This window comes from Eublepharis macularius, chromosome 6 (genome assembly GCF_028583425.1).
Source record: "Eublepharis macularius isolate TG4126 chromosome 6, MPM_Emac_v1.0, whole genome shotgun sequence".
Classification (NCBI taxonomy): domain Eukaryota; kingdom Metazoa; phylum Chordata; class Lepidosauria; order Squamata; family Eublepharidae; genus Eublepharis; species Eublepharis macularius.
The window spans coordinates 64,687,375-64,706,496 of record NC_072795.1 but is presented as its reverse complement, the minus strand read 5'-3'; the positions used below and the strand labels follow the sequence as shown (position 1 = coordinate 64,706,496).

At 39.8% G+C, this 19,122-nt stretch overlaps 1 protein-coding gene across 4 annotated transcripts in view; it reads left to right on the top strand.

The window, feature by feature from the left end:
* The window catches only part of LCOR (ligand dependent nuclear receptor corepressor), a 93,220-nt gene that overhangs the window by 12,389 nt on the left and 61,709 nt on the right, over positions 1-19,122 (top strand). For all 4 annotated transcript variants that reach the window (XM_054982358.1, XM_054982359.1, XM_054982357.1 and 1 more), the window contains exons 3-4: positions 16,294-16,359; positions 16,765-16,844. The gene's annotated coding sequence lies outside the window, so the exon portion shown is untranslated. The remainder of the gene's footprint in view (positions 1-16,293; positions 16,360-16,764; positions 16,845-19,122) is intronic.

Genomic DNA, 19,122 nt, shown 5'->3' with positions numbered 1-19,122 from the left:
ATTGGTTGATAGATTTCCTCTCCATTCGGCTGAATGTGGTGCTTTCCATGGTCATAGATGCAGAGGAGTTAGCCGTGTTAGTCTGTGGTAGCAAAATCAAAAAGAGTCCAGTAGCACCTTTAAGACTAACCAATTTTATTGTAGCATAAGCTTTCGAGAATCAAGTTCTCTTCGTCAGATGCAAATATTTGACCAGTCTCTGTATCATGCATCTGACGAAGAGAACTGTGATTCTCGAAAGCTTATGCTACAATAAAGTTGGTTAGTCTTAAAGGTGCTACTGGACTCTTTTTGATTTTGCTACCACAGACTAACATGGCTAACTCCTCTGCTATTATAATTGGCAGTGTTTAATCTGCTTTCAGCAAGTTTGGCTCTTTCTTTTGAAAATATAGCTCTCTCTCCCATAAGTATGATCCAACTGGCAAGGCTGTGTGTATTTTTGATCTTAAAGATTCACATTCTGCACTAAGATTATTCAGATGCTGCAGCAAGAAAAGCTGAATTCTACTATCTGTACAAATTAAGAAAATGTGTTTGTGTGGTTTCTTATTTTACATAACTGCCATTTTTACTGTTTTGCATAATTTATTTTCTTTCTACTAGTTATGGGGAAAGGCAAGAAGTCGTATAGGGGCCTGAAATGTCTCTGTCTGATGTGATTTCAGTAGGCAGGTTCTTATATACTTTCAAGTGTATTTCTTACAATCATAAGTTCTGGAAACATGGTCTTTTCAGTGCAGGTTGTGGTGTTATGTGCTAAACGTGACTGTATTGCTGCATTGTGTTGAAATAAGCGTGCACATCTGGCGTGTGTGACTGCATATGGGGTATGTGCAACAGAATTTAGGGTCTGGTGAATCAGTGTTAGCGTGGTGTTGTGTGCCAGCTTTTTTAGATATGGCAGTAGTTAGATGTTCAGTTGGAAAAACGATCCCTTACCCTTAATGGTCTTGAAAAGTGCAGGTCAAATTTGCCATTATGGGACTAGGTAGTTGAGAAGTTGGGGGCTGGACAGCTCCAGGAGCTCTTGGATGAAGCTGATTGTCCAGATCCAGAATTTGGCTTCATACTCAGCTTTGGAGAGGGGACTGCTTTAGTTACAGTGGATGATAACTTTCACCAATAAAATGCTGATCAGTGTGATCTAGGCTCTCCTAGACTTCTCAGTTGATACAGTTGACCATGGTATTCTTCCGGGCTGTGTCTGAGGGCTGGGGACAAGGAACACCATTTGGTCCAGTAGATGGTGGTGGGAGAATCTTGTCCTCAGGATTTGTTGGGGTGGGCATAATGGAAAAAAACAAGCTGAAATTACACACAGAACTTGCTAGTTCAGCTCATTAAAGCAGCTACCAGAACTCTGAACCAAAACTGGGAAACTAAATTAAAACAAATTCCTCCCACTAAAAAGTTTGTGTGTTTCGTTTCATACCTTCCAACAGCAGGCAGGCACTGGGAAGGCTTGCCTTTCAGGGAACAGCTTATTTTCCTGAACAGCACCAATCAGATCCTAAGGGGAGAGAGAACTTATGCTATTAATTAATTCTGATGGCTAAAAGAGAATGAGACCAATGCGCATGAATGCATTGTTTCTTCCTCCCTGCCAATCAAGCCTTTTCGATGGGAGACCCCTCCCTTCCTATCAGCTTTGGAAACATTTGGAAGAGATACTTCAATCCTAGGCTGCAGTTCAAAAGGCACTTCCCTGGGAGTAAGCAGCGCACTATTGAATAACATGGGACTTACATCGGATTAGACCTTTCAGGGCTCTCTCTTTTTCTGTGTCAAATGGCAAACCTCTTTCAAAAACAATCCTTCCTGTACCCACAGCAGAATGCAAAGGTAATAAGTTATTGGGACTATAGAAAAAGGAAAAAGTGAACATGAAGGAGGATTGTTTTTTGCACTTGTTGCAACTCTCTCCTACTTGGGACCAATGCCCCGCTGCCATTGTTCCACTTGCTGACACTTACCTTCTATGGGTCCTTTGTGTGTGTGTTGTTGTGCTTGAGGAAACTCAGTGGATTAATTGGTTATACTAGGAGGGGAAATAATGATTGACTTGTCAACCATTGGCTTGTTTGTTTCCTGACCCCCTGAAAAGAGCATCATGCATTTGTGCATGTGTGGCCAACATGTGTGCAACAGACCGAGCTTTTAGGTCAAGTTTGGAGCTTGGGGGGTGTTTTTGTACTCTGCAATCCTAGGTAGCAGTTGTGGTCTTGAGTGCCATATTTCAGCTTTGCTTTGCCAGCCATACCTACCAGTAAACCATAAAGAGTTAGCCTCTGTCATTCATACATTGATAAGTTGCAGGTTGGGCTGCAGTAATGTGATCTATGTAGGACTGCTGTTGCAGACTGTTTGGAAATTTCAGTTGATTCAAAATGGTGCTGTCACAGCTGGCTGGAGCCAGGGAAACTCTCTATAGGCTGCCTTCACTCTGGTACAGGTTTCCTCAGAAGGGCCCAGAGCACCCAACTGACCCCTTTTGTTTACTCTTTCCCAGGAGGTTTGATTTATTATGTGACTGAATGAGGTGTGAGGACACAAGCAGAGTAATAAAGAACTTTATTTAAAAGGTTTATTAATAACTGGTGTTCATAACTGTGTAAAATAAAGAGAATAGTAAAAGTTGGTGAATAAACAAACTAACACACCCTAACACGTCTAACTAGACTGTTGTTAACTGTCTCCTGGCGACTGGCTTCCAGTTGCCCCACCCTTTCTGGATGAGGGATCAATCTGTCTGCAGCAGCCTCTCCTCAGCTTTGCTCCCTAGGAGTGAACACCCTCCCACTGTGGTGAGGCCTTTTATCTCTTCTCTTAGGCACCATCCCCTTACTTTCCTATTGGTGCAATTTTTCCTCAGAATCCCCTCTTACCCAATCACAAGGGCCAAAGGGAACCTGGGAAATGTAGGCCCTGCAGTCACTTTAGTGCAGGCTTCCCCAGAGCTACTAGGCCTCACTAGGCCCAGGCTTGTAACAGGTTACATCCACTTTCTGGCTGGTATAACACGAACGTACTACATTTATATTGGCAGTCAGTGAATTTGTTTTAATGTGTTTCCTGGCCCAAATCAAGATACTAGTTTTGATTTTTAAAGTGGTCTTGGTCCAGAATATATTGAATAAGATATGTCCTGAGATGACACCTGTTTTCCACTCCTCTCCAGCATACCTTAAGATCTACCAATAAGGTCCTGCTTCAGGAGCCATCTTTTTTGGAAGTAAGGTTGGCATCCATTAAGAATAGAACCTTTTCCCAGAGCTGTGAAATGCCCCTTTTCAGTTTGGCCCATTGCTGACCTCTAAGGAAATTGGTAAAACCATTATTTTTGTGAAGCTACTGAAAAGAAGACTTCTTGTCGCTTTTAAATCTGCTATTTGGTTCATTTTAATTAGTTATTGCTATTTGGTTTGTACAATTTATTTTAATATTTCTCTGGTTATAGTTTGTATTATTTTTAACAGTACAAATAGCTTTGAAGCTGTTATGGTAAAATGAATAATCAATGTAGTAAACAGTTAATGAGTGGTGTGAATAAGGGATATTTGTAGTATATGAAGCAATCCTGATCCATGGAGGCTGGGTAGATCCCATATTGATGCCTAATAAAATAGGATGGTCAATGAGAAGTCTTAGTTGTAGTAAAAACAGTTCTGAATGAAAAAGTTCACAGGGAAATCTGGAGTTTCTACATTCAGAATCATGTTCTGTGGTCCAAATAATTTACGCCATTCTTTATAAATACATTTTTTGAATCTTCCATGTAGAGATTGGAATCTTACGGCATTCTAAAGCCATTTTTCATCAGTTACTTGCTTTTACACCCTTGATATACATTACATTAATGTTGTAGCTCTGTTTCACTCACATATGTTTAAATTGATGTCTACCAAAATTTGTACTAGTCTTTCTTCCAATAAATAACTAATATCAGACACAATAGTTAAAAAAGATATTTTCCATTGTACAAAAAGTTCCTTGTGTGTTGTCTAGAGCTGCTTCTTAACCAGTAGCTGCATATTTTAAAACGTAACTGTATCAATTTAAAATGTCTTATTCTGGATTCATACAAAATGGGTTTTTTTGGCACTGTTTTAAGTAACCTTACAAATCACCACTTGAAGATACTGTAGAACTTCAGTAGGGGAGTGATGTTTTATAAAGGAATAGTTGTTTCAGGTGGGTAGGCCTGTTAGTATATAGTAATAGAACAGAATTGGAGCCCAGTCGCACTGTAACAGATTCTTTACCCATGTCTTTACCAAAGCTTCCACTATCCCAGAAGAATTATTTATCTTTACTCTTGGATAGCTTTCAGCAATTAATTTAGACCTGCCAAACTGGATTGCTCTTTGAACAAGTTCTGCTTATCAGTACATTATTTATAGGGTTCTTTTTGCAATGCTTTTTCTCATCAAGGCACACAGACACCTTCTAGAGTTTATTTCTTTTTATTGAAATTACACTGTAAGTCTTTTAAAGAAGCAAGGTATCAAAACATATATGATCATTAACATAAATCCTACAAAAATAGAACACAGAAAAGCAATAAGAATTAGGCTTGCTAACATTTCCTAATTAACTCTTAAGTTTAAAACAATCAAATTTTCTTTGAAATGCATTAAGATTCCCATAGTATACAAATACAAAGGTAAGATTCTCTCCTAGATTCCCATGAGGTTTCTTCCTATCAGAACTCTAACATGCCATCTGAATTTGCATGTTTTATAAATATCTAAGATCTTCTTCATGTGATAGCATAAATAAACTATGATTGGTTTAATGTTTAATTAAATATTCCTATTTTTTTATTGTATAACCTTCTAATTAGCCAAAAAGTGACATTATATCCAACTTGCAATACAAAACTATAAATTGGTGAGAAATGACAGAGTTAAGTTGGTAGATCACCATTGGTCCATTCTCTGATTGGAGAACATTAATTTAGATGGTGTCCACTATTTTTAATTGGCTGTCAAAGATCACCTGTTTTTCTTACACAATAGTCTGAAAAAAATTCAAGACAGTTCATGCAAAGTGCAGAAGTTCACTTAGAATACAAGTGTATTGCTTTGTATTGCTTTGTGTAATGTGATTCAATCTATATTACTGCAACAGCACCTTAAAGACCAACAAAGTTTTTTTAGTCAAAGCTCACTTCATCAGTAATTTGTAAGTGTGAGCAAGTAAAATATTGTAAAAAAAAAGTGTGGTTTTACTTGCAAAAGTAGTGTAGTCTAAGATTGTACACTTCCACTTGAGAGAGTCTGACAGGCCACAGACTGAACCAGTGTGGTAAATGTAGGCATTCCATTATTTTGACCACTTGTGTAAATATATTAGTAGTTGTTCATTGCTTCTTCTAAAAATCAAATCTGCAGTTTTGTATATGCCTCTTCCAGTGTTCTGAAGGGACCCAGTGATACGAATAATGATTTTGATATATCTTGTATTGGACTCCTCTGGTATCTTTTAATGCCCCACTGAATCCCTTTTAGTTTTGTTCATAAAATATGGCATTATAGTCCAGTATAAAGTTGAACGTTGTATGATATATCCATTTCATTGCTATGGTAAACATACAGAAAGTTCTCAAAATAACTTGAAGGAAAGCTGCCATGCTGGAAAATGATGGATTGTTCTTTGCATAGCTAAAGCACCCATATATCTGAAACTAGTAAGAATCTGAAATTGATAAACCACACTGTAATGTTCTTGTACTCAGTATGGTCACAAGATCTTGGAGTCCAATTTTGGAAAGAACATTAAACCTTTGAGATATTTGTGTATGCTGATCTCATACATACTCTGCAGTTTTCATCTTTTCATTATAAATATTTTTATTATAAGTATCTCAGTTAAATATTAATTTCACTGGACTATATTACTTGGAAAACAAAATACACAGTATTGTTATTAAAATGAAATAACAATTTTACTTACAAGTGAAGTGTAGCACCACAATTTTATTATTGTACTGCAATTTGACTATGACCTATTTATTTGCTGTTACTGACTGTACATCTGGTTCTTTCTCTGCTCATGGAAATCTGTGTTAGAAGGAATCAGACATTTGTTAGCATCGCTTTTACTATTGCAGGTGAAGTTCATTTGGTGGCAGCGATAGATGTAGGAGGTTTTCTGGTGCAAGGTTTTTCAGTGTTGCAACTGGTCTTAAACAGTCTCCAGAACTACAGACTGTAGTTCCCAACTATGTGGCTGTCAAATGCATACCATTTTTGGACTGAAGGAAATGTTGTCTTGATGTGGCAAATGTAGGAGGAACAGTGCTATTTGACAGGTTTCACTATTTTTCTTTCTCAGCTGGATTTTGCTGAAAGGCTTACTTTTCAATCAACTTCATGAAGCCCATTCTGCAGTTGAGAGCAGTGATTTTCTGGAAAAAAAATGAATTGGAAAATTTTCTAGTGCAGTGAAAAGAGCATGATCTGATGTAGCATATTTATTTTGATACATTTAGTAAATGAAATTTTAAGTTTCCCATATTAACTTTGTCCTAATAACAATAAATACTTAAACTGAAATATTTGATAAGGGAAAAAAGTCAAGGTTACTGTCGTGTTACTGTCACTGAGGTCCCAGGCCTCAGACTGGGTTGCTGGCTACTTGAAAATGGTTGAGTTCCCTGTAGTTTTTCCTTGGCCACTAGGAGTGCTGTCTCATGGTCCCTTTTCCAGTACTCTCCTCACACCTCTGTGCCAATTTCCTTACCAGGTGGCACTTTTGATACAGTGGTTAAGAACAACAGAACTCTAATCTGGAGAACCAGGTTTGATTCCCCGCTCCTCTGCGTGAAGCCAGCTGGGTGACCTTGGGTCAGTCACAGCTCTCTTAGAGCTCTCTCTGCCCCACCCACCTCATAGGGTGATTGTCATGAGGATAATAATAACACACTTTGTAAATCGCCCTGAGTGGGCGTTAAGTTGTTCTGAAGAGTGGTATATAAAATGAATATTATGTTATTATGAATGTTAAATGAATGTTATTATGGTATGTCATTATTCATCCTTTATGCCCTGCCTAGTTAGACCTTCCCTTTCCCCACGTTATTCCCGTTCCCCATGTTATTATGGTATGTTATTATTCATCCTTTATGCCCTGCCTAGTTAGACCTTCCCTTTCCCCACAACTCCCAGGTCCATGCCTGGCCGTCTGCCTACCATCTGTTGCTGCCTCCAGCTGACTGCTTCCCTGCTGGTGTTTTGGCCCCTTGGGTAGGTGCTGCTTCCTCGCCACTTCCCAGGGCCTTGCAGTGCTGGCTTGGAACATGGCTGCCCAGACACTCCCTTGCTCATTGCTCCACCACCACTCAGCTCCGTGCTGCTGCCTCTGGAGCTGAGCGGCTTCCCTCTTGCCTCCACCACTCATCAACCTCCCTCCTCTAAACTTCAGCTGCCTTTTGACAGCCCAAGCAACTGGAACAGGCCTTGCCCTCCCACCAGTGTCCCAGTGTCCCTTCCAGTCTGGCCATTTCCCATTGGGCTGCCCTCACAGCCACAGTTACATTCAAACAAATTTTAAAAATGTATGGAAATTATTATCAGAATAAAAATGAAAAGAAAATGTAGCATGTAATTTCCCTTGCATTGTATAAATTTAAAACAAAAGGCACTTGAACCTTTTGTCCCCTTCATTTTAGCACACCTGAAGATCTATGAATGATATGCCACAGATGTGCTTTTCTATTTATCTGTTTCAACAGAACTTTACTGTCCTCTGTGGAGGTCACTGAGGCACCCCAGTTTTCCATGGAAAAATAAAGCACTAGGAGATTTTCAGCCCCACATATCTGGTTGATATATAAGTACAGAATACATATCAGCATTCAGATTGATATGTTGAAGATGCAGGTAGGACAGAACCTTCATGATGTTAGAGTTGTCATGAGGTAGGTGAGGACTGCTGGAGCTGAATATATTGGCTTGCATCGAGTAGCCCTTTCTGCTGATGGAAGGGGTGACATGGGACTTCCCCACCTCCTTTTTCCTGATACTTGCAAAAGACTGCTGTTGGGACTTAAATGCTGCTGTTGGGACACAGGTGATCCCAGGTACAGCTTGAGAGGCAAGTTGGAGGTCTGCAGTGAAATTGGTGAAAATTGACCCCCTCCATTCATCTGCACTGTACAAGTACAGATTACATTTTCACAGTGCTCTGCTTCAACAAGTACTATTTATTAACATATTTATACCCCACCTTTCCCTGCAGCTCAAAGCAACTTACAAATTTAGAACAAAAAATAAAACCTGAACACCCTGTCTCCTAACAATGCCTGCAGCCTATACCCCATTAAAAACCTAGCAAATAATGGCCTGTAACCAACCAGTCTCACAGTCCAGATGTAAGACCACTTAAGAAAACCAAAGAGGGAATGATTTCTGCCTATTACTTCCTCCCACTGCAGACCCCCACTATGCCCACTATGGATGCTGTTCTTGAAGGCCTGCTGATCCCCAAGACCAAATTAGGGGGATCCCAGTGGGCAGCAGCATCAAAAAGCACTTGTAGGTTAGAATGTCAAGTTTGGATTACTTTATTATGAAGCAGTGCATCATTGGAACGTTTATGATCTTGAACCAGTTCAGAAACACTAGAACTCAAGTCAGTATTGCAAGATAAAAAATAGGGTGATGAAGTGAGCACAGTGTACTGTAGCACAGTCAGTTCATTATGTGTATCACTTTTGTTCTGGGAATACACAGCCATATATTCTACCACTCTGTGCATGGAACAGTTTTCCTGTGTTTCTTTGTTCTTATAGTCACTTGCATGCTCTGGAAAGTTCATTTCCAGTATTAGTGGGACCTGTATAGAGGAGTAGTTGGGATGGTGGGGCTGGAACGAAGGAGGACAAGGTGGGTGAATAATAATTCCTTCCTTTTCTGCAGTACAGCTCCACTGAAGAAAGGGTTCAATTTTATCCCCTTATCCACCGTCTCATCCGCCTAACAAACCACGCAACTGTTTCTCTGTACATATTCTGCAACCTCAAAAATCTTTCCAGAGTTCAGAAGGGAATGCAGAAATGGAGAGGAACTCAGCAATGTGCCTTCTACACACAGATGTTTGGATTCATGTCCCTTTTCCCAATACCAGCTCCAGTCCAGATCTAACTATAATGTTCCCTGTGGTGTCCATGAAAGGCATATGTGGGTGAAATCCTCTGAAGGTGCATAGCCACTCATAATAGTTGGTGTTTGTTCTGAGCCAACAAATGTATGCCCGTTACTTTGGTATAAAGTGACTGATTTAATGTCACAAAACAAAAAAACCTGAATAATCTGCTGTAGTCAGAAAGTAGTCAGATTTCATGGGTTTATGAAAGGCAATGGTAGAACTGCAGATGGCTCATAAGACTGCAGCCTCATGGGCTACAATGCTTTTGTAACTCTTCTCCATCCTGGATATGAGGTGTTAATGGCGAACATAATCCTGATATAGCAAACATATCAAGCTTATGTACTTCTTTAGCACTTTAAGGTTCCATTTTGAAAGATATTGATGGGTGCATGGCGTGTCTTGAATCTGAATCTGAAACGTCCTTCAAATGTAGTAGAAATTGCAGCAACTGTCCTAAACACTGGATTATTGGCGTGGATAGAACTCCTTATTAGTATGCACAGTATGCCACCCATGACATGGAAGGTGTTATGCTAGTCTGTAGTGCACATGTTGTTGAATACAAACCACACAAATTTTGCACACGTCACATGAAGCTACCTTATACTGAATCAGATCACTGGTTCTTCAAGGTCAGTATTGTCTACTCATACTGGCAGCAGCTCTCCAGAAACTTAGGAGACTTCACATTACCCCCTATCTGGCCCTCTTAATTGGAGATGCTAGGGATTGAACCCTGTCCTCCAGGTAGGACTGAAGCAACTGCAAAACAATGCTTCCCAGCCCTGAAAAATGGTCCAGAAGGACTGCATGATTAGTGGTATCAAAAACTGCTGAGAGGTCCAGGGGAGTCATCAGAATTTCACTTCCTCTGTCCATCTTCCAGCACAGGTCATCAACCAGGCCAACCAAGGCTGTTTCAGTCCGCATAACTAGATCTGAAACCAAACCGGAAAGGATTGAAACAGTCCGCTTCATTCAAGAATGCTTAAAGTTGCCCAGCTGTCACTTGTTCAATCACGTTCCTCAAGAATGGAATGTTTGGGACTGGTCAATTTGAAATCTCCTGGGTCTGATGTAGGCTTCTTTAGTAGTGGACACACTACAGCCTGTTTCAAGGCTGGGGTGACCACCCCCTCTCTCAATGAGATGTTCACTGTCTCTCTGCCCCAGCTAGCCAGCCACTCCCAGCAGATTTAAGTAGCCTGGAAGGGCAGGGGTCATACAAACAGGAGGTAGGTCTTAAGCCTCCAGTGACCCTGTGCACATCCTCAGACTGAATAAACTGAGAGGTATCACAAACAAATGGACAAGTTGGCCCCCTGGCATCTTCTGTCCCTTTCACTGCTAATGTACAGTTTAAGTTGGTATGGTCATAGCAGGTCACAAGCAGTCTACATCTTCCTGCAGGCCAGATTCCAACAGGTCTCAGATAATCAGGAACAGCTTCACTGGTGAAAAAGTAGTATTTATTGTCCACTATCACTTCCACAGAGTATGCCAATAAGCTTTCGCTCATTCTTACTGGATTTGTACTGAGTACAGATGTGAAGGCCACAGGGTGGGTGGGTTATTTTTCCGTTATTTTCCTAGGCCCTTTTCTAATTTTTTCTGACAGAAAAAATTGAAATTTTGGGGAATACTGAAAAAAAAACCTTGCTGTAGTCATATACAGCTCTTAAATCCAAGATGTGTTTCTGCACCTAGAAGGTGTGAGAGAGTAGAGAAGCTTGTTTCACTTCATGCAAACCTCACGTTTTTCATATAGCTGCATGAGACTAAAAATGAATGCTCAGAATCAGACATTTCAAAAATTGATTCTGTTTAGAGGCTCAAGGTGCTGATAGTTTTATTTTTAAATGTGACTAATTTTGTACAAAATGAAAATTCTATATTGCGTATGCGGGTAATATACACTACTGAATAGTTCGTGCATTAATGTTGTAAAGTTTAACTGCCTATCAAAATATGTTACTAGTGTTTTTCTGAGTGTTGGCCTTTTCCCTGATCAAATATATTTTATGTTACTTGTCATAAAGATTGTTTTCTGTTTAACACCTACTTTTTCTGCTTTTCAGATAGTAAAAATTAAGATAAAGGTTCTAAGGTAACATAGGGTGCATACACTTGCAGTTCTCTCTCATATATTGGGTATATTTGCAGTTTTGCTTGTAGAAAATGAAGACATTTAAATTCCATAAATATGTAAATATTGTAATTTTACATTGTAAGTTATAAATGAATCATTTCTGTTGCTAAAACAGTAAAAATAATTGGGTTTGTAAGGATGCTAAGTATGGCATGTATTTCAATTCTCCCTTAAATTTCTGTTCTCCCCCTCCACAAAAATGAAGATGGGGAAAATGGCTTCAGAATTTCTGGGAAATTAAACATCTCTAGGCCTGAGTCTTCCTCCATTGTCACTGCAGCCATTTCTCTTGTCTTTTTGGCACTCAGAGCTCTTCTGAAAATCAAGGGGCTACTTAGGCTCCAACATGAGAGAGGGCACTTGGGGGTGATTGTGTCAACTGCCCAGGTCATTTCCTCATTCCAGAGGTCAGCCGGGGTTTTGACAGGAGCATCAACCATATCAATAGGTAAATACCCTGAAGCTGTCAGAACTAGGGGTGTGCGCTTTAGGTATCTGATTCGGGGAAAATGCCCGAATTGGACCTGATCTGTAAAGATTCAGGGGTTCCTAATCAAAGGTTCCCAAAGTGACCCAAATTGCTTCGGGAAGCTTTGGAGCCTTTCCCGGGCTTTAGCTGGCCCGCAGGGGAATCCCCTCCCCTCAGGCCAGTTGAAGTTTAAAGGGCTCTTTCCCATCACCTCCCTTACCTGTGCCTTCCTAGTGGTGATGGCAGCGGTGGAGGCAACACGGGTGATGGAAGTGCCAGCTCCAGCCTTCCCCAACGCCCAGCTGATCTTCTTCCTGGCTCCATGGCCAAGTAAATGGGGTGGGGTGGGGAGGAGGACAGGGGAACTAAGTGGGGGGGAACGGGGGGACTAAGTGGGGGGAGTGGGGGCTGGGAGACAGCTTTCCCCCTCACTTTGGTATGCTTTGAATCTTTATGGAGCATACTGAAGTGATTTAAATACCCAAAGCCGAAGCAGCTTGCCGCTTTGCCTTTGGGGGTATTACAAATCATTTTCCTGAAGCGGGAAAACGGAATTTTTTCTCCCATGCACACCCCTGGATCCATCTGGCTTCAGAGGCAAATCATTTTAATAGATCCTCTCACCCCTGCAGTCTTGTTATCCCTGTGAGTCTAAGCCCAAGCAAATAGTGATCTGTCTGTGATAAAGAAACGGTCATAATTCTCCACCTTCAGATAACATTCATCCAACTCAGAACAAAATACCAGATCATCTGGCCCACACAATGTGTGGGACAAGTTATTATTTAAAACGGGCTAATGGTTGACATGAAGGTCATGAAATCCTGAGCCATTCCCAACAAGACAACCTCAGCATGAATGTTGACGTCCCCCAGGAAAACCGGCCTAGGGATCTTCGAATACTGCCCTGAGACCACCTGTTAGCTCAAGCAGAGAGGGAGACAGGCAGTGGGGTGGGCAGTACATCAACAGATTTCTGTTTCTGAACCCCCAAAATAGGTACATAGCTTAAAACCAGGTGTCCTGGATGGGGCACCGTGCTAGGGTGATAGAGACCTTATAGACTACAGCAATACCACTTCAGCATCCACCAGACCTATGCTGATGTATCACTAAGTACATTGGGAGACACCGTTGGGAGAGGTTAACCCCTCTCCCAACCAAGTCTTCAGTGATGCATACCAGCTCTGCCCTCTCATCCAGGATTAAATCTTGGATGGCTGATGTTTTTCCTGTTGTGACTGAATGGGCTTTGAAATGAAAGGTACTAAGTGCAGCATTCAGAGAGTGGAAGGTAAAGGGTTAAAAACTGTCTGAAAAGAGAATGATTGACAGGCTGTTACTCCCCTCTTTGTGATTAGCCAGTGAGAAGGTAACAATTGGTGCTGATAGAATTGTTGTGGGGTTTGGCTCTGAGGAGGACCCTGGGTCTTATGTAAAGGGTAAAAAGTGCTGTGTTGAAGACAGAACATCTAAGCTATAAAGTGAAATCTATGAAAAAACCTTGTTAAAGTGACCTAAATCTGAAACTACCAGCCTCTCATTTAAGATATGTGACTACTGAAACTAAGCTTTAAGAAGATTATTGTTCCTAATGTTTGTGAAGTATTCTGTTTTACATTCAAAGTTTACCTCAGCTTTACTGTCCCTGCCTGTCTGCCTATATACGAACCCTGCCTGTAAACCTGCTGTTTCCTCTTGAACTTCTAGTGCCATTTCATTTGAAGAAGATGTGGGCTCTTTCTTCTTACCTGCTAAATATTTGGGCTGGAATATAAGCTTAAAGTGTGGGACAAAAAGACCTTTAAATAACACCCAGTGAAATTCTAGAGGCTGCCCAGCCACAGCAAGCAATCTTGACAGTTTTAGAGGGAAAATCTGCCTCACGGTGGGGGAAGTGAGTGGGGCTTACATCATATCTGTGACTGACCGGCTACTTAGCAGCAAGGTTCTATAGTCTAGCGGGTTGTTGATACGATTACCAACATCACCTTGGCTGGAAGAAGAGCCAGAAAGGGCAGTAGCCTAATCTGTCCAGCAGTTCTCCCATATTCACCTTTACCTAACACACTATGAATTGTGTGTGTGTTCTTGCAGACGATAAAGGTATGAATATAGGAATTTAACGAAGACAGCCATATTAATTATTTCCCTTTGTAATCTGGAGAAAAACACTATCGATCAAATAAGAAATAAGGCAGTGTAGTTGGAGAGAAAAATATTTCTAGTTTTTAAGACCAGAGATAGAAAGAAAAATCTTAGCAAAAAGGAAAGCCTTCTTTCAAGACTTTTACACTGTAGTACTCCTGATCTGTTGTGCATGGATGCTGGTCTTAGAATTTTAAGAGATTCACATAGCAGATCATATTTCAACATCATATTTTACTTTTTTGCAGTATGTTGAGTTTTTATTTGGCTGTGTAACCATTCTGCCAAGTCCTTAAAATAATTTTTGAATGTATTCAGTATTGCCTTATTTGGCTTTTTTGATGTTGAGTATTGCATATATGCTCTTCTACTGTTGCTATGCAACTGTTAAATCTAATATTTAATATTAATAAAAACCAAGTGGTGTTACCATTGGTGAGAACAATGAACTGAGCAAGGTAGGTTTGCACTGTCCAGGCTCTGTAACCAGCTTGGCAGGCATTGTGACTGTACAGTTGTATGCATGGCAACCTCATTGGCAATTAGTATAAGTAATGTGAAAGGTTCAGAAATTTTTAGGAGTCAGTTCTGCATAGGGTTGAAATTTTCTATGTATTATGTGCCAATGTGTTGGGGCTAGTCATGCAAGCAATAGAGCCTAAATGGCTTTTTTTTTAAAGTGAAGTCCATTAGGGAAGGTGGTTGCTTCTCTACTCCAAATTTTCTCTTCATGATAGGGCTTTTATTTATAACATTTTTTTTTTAAAAAAAGATAGACTTAGCATTTGGTTCATTTTTCACTCATCTCTGTATAATATATATATAGACAACCAAGTTTCTGGGATTTTTTTCAGCTATGAGGTTTCTCCAGCCCCGATTTCGACTTAATTCTGTTGAGCTTTCCATAAAAGATTATCAGAATTTCTCTAGCATTAGGAAAGAAACCTCTGGCCATGATTCCAGTCTGAATGTCATAATGCTGTAGGGTACTTGGATTTTTCATGTTTACTTGTGTAAACATTGTTCTTGCAGTTCCCCATTTTTCTGTTTTCTCTGCATTACTTCCTTTCTCCTTCCTCTTCTGTGTTTGCTTCTCCCTAGTAGTTCTGTCTTTAGTTAATCGTCACTTTTCCAAATAACAGATGAGTTTTGTGTCACCTTAAAGAACAGCAAATTTATTGTGGCATAAAGTTTCATGACATAGAGCCTACTTCATCAGGTGCATGAAGATTTATATTTTGTTGGCAGAGAAATTTGTACCCAGAGCTTTTGTTGTTTTGGCTACAGCAGATTAAACATGGCTATTGGAATTTTTCTGTGCTTCTATTGTCAGTTGCATTCTGCAGTAGCACTTTTAATAGTGAAGGGTTAAATGATACAAGCCCTTTTAGAGTCGTGAATTCAGTCAGGAATGATTATAATGCTCAATAGTTGCACTATGGTTCTTGTTCATACCTAATAAATGAAAGTAGGGCTTTTCCTACATTGAGCTGTCAGCTTAACTGATGAGAACAGAATTGTTTTACAGAATCTGCACCATGTAAGATTACAACCACATTTTTATGTATATAAAAATATTTCTGTTCTTGCACAATTTCAGACTTTTACAAAAGGTAAATAACAACCTAGCAGTGTTGGGGGAAGATTGAAAATTTACTGCAAAATCCAGAAATCTCATCTTTTAGAGTAATCTCAAGTAGAATTAACAATAGTCTCTTCAGAAATGGCCCTTTCCCTGTACTTGTGTGCCTTTCCCTGTATGTTCTGAGTAATGGGTAACATGCTGCCATATCATTAGCTGCAAGCCATGATTTAGATTAACATTGAATTTACATTTACAAATAGTGGCAATAATTGAGGGGAGGTGTAATCTTTTAAAATAGAACTCTCCGTCACTCTTTAAAAAGAAAATCATCTCAGTAGTGATTGAGCTTATACAATGCACACAGTCTGTATTATGCTGCTTAGTTGTCAGTGGTTTTTTCCTTTTGTAAGAAATTCTAAGGCTTTAAGATAGAAGTGAGCTGTAGTATGAGGCAAATATATACATTTTTAGATGATAGCCTAAAATGAGCAGGGCTTATTTGAAAAAATAATTTAAATGAATTGCATTGCCTAAAACTTTTTCCATTTCTACTAAATTATTTTGCTTAATTATCAGTATTGTTCTTTAACTATAAAAATATTGCGGTTAAATCAGACTAGGTTCTTTTTTCAGTTTAGTTATCACAGTTGACAAGTAGATCTTAAAACTGTAATGTAAAAGGATGTTCAGATTTGTTCTAGGAATAGATACATATAGAACTCTTGTTAATTTTCTGACAGAAGCATGCATAATCTAGAAAGCTAATAATTTTTTCTTTCTTTTTAGGATTTGAAAGTATTCTAGAAGGGCTGTTTGGACCTGAATTATTAAAAGATCTCAGTTTGTTTAAAGGTATTTTTTTTGCCTTGATCTGCATTTCTAATGACAGAATCAACCACTGCTCTGTCTCTAGAAAACGTATGTTACCTTGGTGATTTGTGCTTTTTCCCTCCCCCCAGGCAATGCTCACAGTTAGTTTCATATTGGCTAAAATTACTAATGAGCGTGCCTTCATCTCTGTATAGCTGGCAGTGGTTTTGGCGTTGCTTAGAAAAATCAGCTTTGTGTGTAGGCGAAAATTATACTTTTGTAACATTGTGGAAATTAAAGCATGACAGCATTCAAACCTGTATATCCTAAATTGTGGCTAAAGCCTTATAAAACAGGTAGTAAATTGGTAGTAAGTTTTATTTAGCTATACGTGAAATGTGGTTTTAATGGATATGAAGTAACTTGTTCTCTTCTTCTTACTCACAGATTTTGAGCCTGAAGGTGTCTCTGATTGGTCTTTCGATGAAAATTGTCTTTTCTGCTGTTTGAGAAGAGAGAAAGTGAAGGTAACAATGCAAATATATTTAGTTCTTGCAAGGATTTGGATTTTATAATACTTCATTCTTGGCAACATTGTATTAATTGAACAATGGGCTGTACTGTATTCTCCATTCTTCTGTATTTCCCAAACTAAAGTAATAGTGGATAAGCAAAAAACCAGTTAACTAGTCAGAGGAAGCTTTCACTTTTATTTTTTTATAATGGTAGAGGGCAGTTAAATTCTTTATAGGGAAGCAAAGGGTACCACATGCCTTTAGTGACTGCCTGCTGAGTTTCACTCTGTAGGAACTTCAGATACCCAGCATGTAACTGTGATTGCCCTACAAAGTCCTATTTCCTATGTTGACTCTCTGTGGGGATCTTTCTGTGCTGTAATTTTTTTATCATGCCTGCTATGAGGCTGTTTCATGGGTATACAGGAATATTGCATCTACCTATAGTGAGACTGAGGGTTTTGTTTGGGAGTTTTTACTTGAGATTCTTGCTACTATGTGGAAAGAGTTTAATTCAGTGAGGATTGTTTGATTCTTTATGTATTCATCAATCCCCAAATAAAGATGTGAAGGCTCTGGAAAAATAGCAGAAAGTTGCTGCAGGTAGGAAGGGGGACACACTGCTTCAGGTTTTTTCCTCCAATTTTTCTGTTGGAAGTAGAAAATGCTTCTTTTTATTTTATTTTTAGTGTGAGTGGAATGGTTTTTAAGGCAAATTTTTAAGATGTTTACTTTAGCTTTGCTCCAGTCGTTCAGATGCTTTCTAGCTTGACAACTGTGTAAGACAACTTACAGTGTTAAGTATTTATTTAGTATTGAAAACATTTCTCTGCCACCTTTACACCCAAATAGGTTCCCTAAGGTGGTGAACATCAGTAATTTAAAATGTATATGTAAAATATTTAACAATACAACAAAAACATTTAGACATACAAATACAACACAACCAGAGAAGGAAGGCCAATAAAAGCTTATTGAGATCTGCCAAATGAAACAAAAAGTCTTTACCTGCTGGTGGAAAATAGTGACAGATGGAGACGAATCTCCTTGGGGAGGGACTTGCAAAGTTTCAGTGCCACAACCGAAAAAGACCTTTCTTGCATTGCTGCCCGTCTATCCTGATGGCGGGGGCACCTTGAGCAAGGCCTTCAAAGATGACTGGAGTGGACAGATAGGTTCATATGAGAGAAGGTGGTCCGTAAAATATCTTGGCCCCAAGCTGCATAGAGCTTTAAAGGTCCGTACCAACACCTTGAATTGGGTTTGAAAGCAAATTGGGAGCCAGTGTAGATGGAACAAGACAGGAGTGATATGGTCCCTGTGACCTGCTCCAGTCTGTATTTGACCACAGCATTCTGTACCATCTGAGCTTTTGGACAGTCTTCAAGATGAGCCCCACATAGAGTGCATTACAATAATATCTAGATGTTACGAGGGCATACAGCACAGTGCCAAGATGTTTCCTGCCCAGGAAGGGTTGAAGCAAGCTCACCAGCACCTCTGTTTTGTAGGGATGATGTTTCAGCTTGTTAGCCCTCATCAATTCCAAAATTGCCTCCAGGCACTTGTTAATGGTTTCCAAAGACCCCCTGGGATCTGCTGGAAGTGCAAGATGGAGCTGAGTATCACCTCCACATTCTTGTATAATGTAGAGAAGTGCAACTCTGCTTCAGATTTTTTGGTCTGTGCTTGGGAAATATACATACCAAATCAAGAAATACACATGTGAAAGAGTGGAAATGTTTATTTCAGTCCTTCTTTATTTCTTTAAATCAAGGAACTAAAAATGAAAACTCGAAAATTGAACCTGTTGATCTTTCGACAATGTGTAGTCTTGGCATTACAGGTGTGCTAATGCTGTCACCACTAGTCAGTATCCTGTGGCTGTTATAAGGAGGGGAAATAAATGACACAGATACCCTCTGTAAGGCCCTGTCCACATAGTGATCACACTAGGGTGCATAGTTACCCCACGAACATGGTCTATCACAAAGCAGTGTGCTTTTGATGCCCCTTTGATTGGTGTAAAAAATCATAGTTAGCTGCTGTTTGCTGATGCCACCATGAGCCCCTGACAGTCACAGATATGCTGCCTACATGCAGAGTATGAAAAGAAGGGGGAAGAGCTGCTGGTCCCTTCGGTCCAAAGGAGTTATGAACAACAGGAGCCCTGGAAATAGACATACCTAAGTGAACTCTGCAGATGTGGGTTCATATCCTTGGCTGCAGACATTTGCATTTTGGCAGGTGGATGCAAAGGAGAGGAAACGTGGCCAAATGCAGCCGCAGC